Genomic DNA, 4,273 nt, shown 5'->3' on the forward strand with positions numbered 1-4,273 from the left:
TCTTCAACTCAACCAGTGGGAGGATCTGAGAGAAATCAGGGAAGAGGGCCGTGTCCGAGCCAGAAGTGGACTCACCTGGGCACCTTCCTGCGGAGACCAGGGAAGAGGGGCGTGTCCGAGCCAGGAACTGGACTCACCTGAGCACCTTCCTGCGCGAGACTAGGGAAGAGGGGCGTGTCCGAGCCGGGAACTGGACTCACCTGAGCACCTTCCTGCGCGAGACCAGGGAAGAGGGGCGTGTCCGAGCCGGGAACTGGACTCACCTGAGCACCTTCCTGCGCGAGACCGGGGAAGAGGGGCGTGTCCAACCAGGGAAGAGGGGCGTGTCCGACCAGGGAAGAGAGGCGTGTCCGAGCCGGGAACTGGACTCACCTGGGCACCTTCCTGCCCTCCTCCTGACGCCCTCTCAGAATGAGGCTCTCGCTGTCCGCATCCTCACCCTCCCGTGAAGTGGGGGCCGATTCTCTCCACTTGTCATAAGGTAAGCATGAGGTTCTATCTCACTTGGGCAACTACAACAAAGTACCTACGACTCGGGGGCTTAAACAACAGAAATTTATTTCTCACAGTTCTGGAAGCCAGAGGTCAAGATCAAGGTGCGGGCAGACTCGGTTCCTGCGAGCGCCGGCTTCCTGGCTTGCTGACGATGCCTTCCCATGTCCCCATGTGGCACGAAGCAGAAAAGAGGTCCCAGTGCTCCTGTCTGTTCCCCTGAGGGTGCTGGTCCTGTTCCAAGGGCTCCACCCTCCTGACCCAGCCGCCCCCAAAGCCCCCTCTCCTAACACCACCGCACTGGAGTGAGGATTTCAGCACGTGGATTCTGGGGGTACATCCAGTCCACGCAGGCCTGAGTGGTTGCCTGGCCTGCTGAAAGCCACTCAGCTCGGGCAGGCCCACGGTGGCTGCCTGCAGGCCATGCCGTGCAGCCCACACCAGCGCCACCCTCTGCAGGGGCTGAGGCAGAGCCTGCTGGGTGCTGAGGGTGGTGCCCTCGTGTTTGCTGGTGAGGTGGGGCAGCAGGCCACCTGCAGAGCCTCGGGACTGCCCAGACTCCAGCTTTGTGCAGCCCCTGGTGTGCCACTTGGAGAACCATCCACCTGGTGTGGCGTTAGGTGACTTTGTTCCGGATGCGGGGTGGGGAGGGCTGTGACAGCCCATGGGCCTTGCCAAGTCTGGGCGGCCCTGCCCAAAGCCTACTGGACAACTGGCCAAGCAAGGCCCTGGTGAGCCTGGACCGTCGGTGGGCGGGCAGTCAGGGCACAGATGCCAGCAGCCTGCGTGGGCAGAAGTCTGGCTGCTCCGCCGGCCCTGAGCTCCAGCTACCCATGTCCCCTTGGGGTCTCTCTGGCAGCCCTGAACCACACAAGCCCCAGGCTAGTGACTGAGGCCACATCTGGCTGGAGGCTCCAGCGACGTCCAGCCCCAGGTCAAAGTGGCCATCTGTCATCTGACAGGTTGACACACACCTTCCTTGGGCTGAGTGTCTGTGCCTGCCCCCACGCCCTGCACTCAGTGTGCAGTAGGGCAGCGGTCCCAGGCAAAGCAGTTTCCCATCGGGATGAGGACCAGCTCCAGAGAAGGTGGGAAGGGGTCCCCGTGTCAGGGCCTCCCTGAGAAGATGCAGTGTCTGCCATCCTGGTGGGCAGAGGGGACAGCAAATGCAAGGGCTCCTTGCCTGCTCAGGGAAGTGGGGGTGGCCGTGTGCCCAGGCAGGGAGGATGGGGGCAGAGGGGCCGGTGGTCCTGGAGCATGTGGCAGGGCCAGGTCTCAGGAGCAAGGAGGCCTCGAGGAGGAAAGTGTGTGGGTAGTGTCGAGGTGCCAGGGAGTCTGGATGTGTAGATCCACGATGGGGCCTGGGTCTCTCCCACGAGTGAGCGCAGGGCCTGCATTCCTCACGATGGATCTGCCACAGAACGGGGACGACTGTCACAGCTTCTCCATGTGGCTGAAGGCGTAGGAGGGGGCGCGTGGGAGGCCACTTGTGACACCTGTGGACCGGAGATGACAACATACGGGGTTTGGGGATGTCAAGCTCCCTTGAGGTCCCAGAGCTACAGGTTGATTTCTGCCCTTTCCGGATGCCTCCAGAGCCACTGTGGCTTCCCAGCCTGTTCCTGCCGTCACAGGTGACCACGGGCTCCTCAATTGACGGTATTATTGGTGGCTGGGAAGTACAAGCAACTCCCTCATGCAATTAGCCGGCTTGCCAGGGGCTAGGGAAGCTTGTTGAGAGCCCTGGTCCTTTAGAAAAAAGTATAAATTAAATTTTTATTGACTTTAGTGTAAGATGTTAAAAAAAGTCAATACTTTCGTATCTAAATCTTTTCCTCACTCCCCTGCTCCCCTGCAAGCTGGATAAATACAGCCCTTCCTCCTAATAATGGAAAATTCCTTTGGAGGGGCTGGGCCTCTGTCTGGGGAGGCACTTCCTGTCGCCCAAATTACAGGATTAAAGCCGCAGTGGGTCTGGCCCAGGTGAGATGACTGAGAACCTGCCTCTCCTCATTTCCTCATTTTCCCAAATTAAATCTTGTTTCTTGGCTGGCAGAGCTTTCCTCCAGGCCTCTGTGGGGTTGTCTGTTTTTCTGAAGGCACAGAGACGGGGAAGCAGCTCCCTCTGTTTCCACTGGGAGGCACAGGGTGGTGGCCTGGGAGGCCCTGCTTTAAGCCAGCATCCACAGGGGCCGTTGTCACTGGTGCCGAGGCCCTCGGAACGCAGGTGAAGCTGAGCACCCGGCACAGATCCCACCCAGGACAGCACAGCGTCAAAAGAGCATAAAATCTGGCTGTTCTAGCAAGGGCCACAACCCGCCAGGGGCACCAGCACCATGGAGCCGTCCTGCACAAACTCACTGTGGCAGCCCCTGCCTCCCACACCTGGCTTCTGATGGCCCCATACAGGAGGCAGCCAGAGGAAGCCCATATGCCTCTCAACTCACTGCCTGTGCTTGGTTTCCTGGGGTTTTTGTTCGTTTGTTTTTTGTTTGTTTGTTTTTTTGTTTTTGAGACAGAGTCTCGCACTGTTGCCCAGGCTGGAGTGCAGTGATGCAATCTCGACTCGCTGCAACCTCCACCTCCTGGGTTCAAGTGATTCTCCTGCCTCAGCCTCCCAGGTAGCTGGAATTACAGGCATGCGCCACCACACCCGGCTAATTTTGAATTTTTAGTAGAGACGGGGTTTCTCCATGTTGGTCAGGCTGGTCCCTAACTCTCCACCTCAGGTGATCCACCCACCTCGGCCTCCCAAAGTTCTGGGATTACAGGCATGAGCCACTGTACCTGGCCTGTTTTGTTTTTTTTTTTTTTTTTTGAGACTGAGTCTTGCTCTTGTCTCCCAGGCTGGAGTGCAGTGACATGATTTCAGCTCACTTCAGCCTCCGCCTCCCGGGTTCGAGTGATTCCTCTGCCTCAGCCTTCGAGTAGCTGGTGTTACAAGTGTCTGCCACCATGCCTGACTAATTTTTGTGTTTTTAGTAGAGACAGGGTTTCACCATGTAGGCCAGGCTGGTCTTGAACTCCTGACCTGGTCTTGAACTCCTAACCTCCGGTGATCGACCCACCTCAGACTCCCAAAGTGCTGGGATTACAGGCATGAGCCACCACACCCAGGCCTCATTTTTGTTTTTAATTAATTAACCCCTCCCGTCCCGTCCCCTCCCCTCTTTTCTTTCCTTTCCTTTTCTTTTTTTTTTAGGGTCTTGCTGTGTTGCCCAGGCTGGAGTGCAGTGGTGTAATGAGAGCTCAGTGTAGCCTCCAACTCCTGGGCTTGAGTGAGCCTCCTGCCTCAGCCTCCTGAGTAGCTGAGACAACAGGTACACACCAGCAAGCTCAGCTAAGTTTCATTTATTTATTTATTTTTTGAGACAGGGTCTCTCTCTCTCTCTCTTACCGAAGCTGGAGTGCAGTCGTGCCATCATGGCTCACTGCAGCCGGGACCTCCTGGATTAAAGCAGTCCTCCCATCTCAGCCTCCTGGGCAGCTAGGATCACAGGCAGGCCACCCAGCCCAGATAATTTTCGCAGTTTTGTAGAGACAGGGTTTCTGTGTTGCCCAGGCTGGTCTCGAACTCTTGGGCTCAAGCAGTCTGCCCACCTCAGCCTCCCAAAGCTCTGGACTTACAGGCATGAGCCACCTGGCCTGGCCTCGGTTGTTCACTTTTGGTCCCACCATTCCAGTGCTGAGCCTGTGAGACTGGAGTCATGACCCAGCAGGACTGCACCTGCACCTGAGGGAGAGCAGAGGCGTGGGCTCTGGAGGGCACTGAGCCTGCTCT

This window comes from Rhinopithecus roxellana, chromosome 13, assembly GCF_007565055.1.
Source record: "Rhinopithecus roxellana isolate Shanxi Qingling chromosome 13, ASM756505v1, whole genome shotgun sequence".
NCBI classification, from domain to species: Eukaryota; Metazoa; Chordata; class Mammalia; order Primates; family Cercopithecidae; genus Rhinopithecus; species Rhinopithecus roxellana.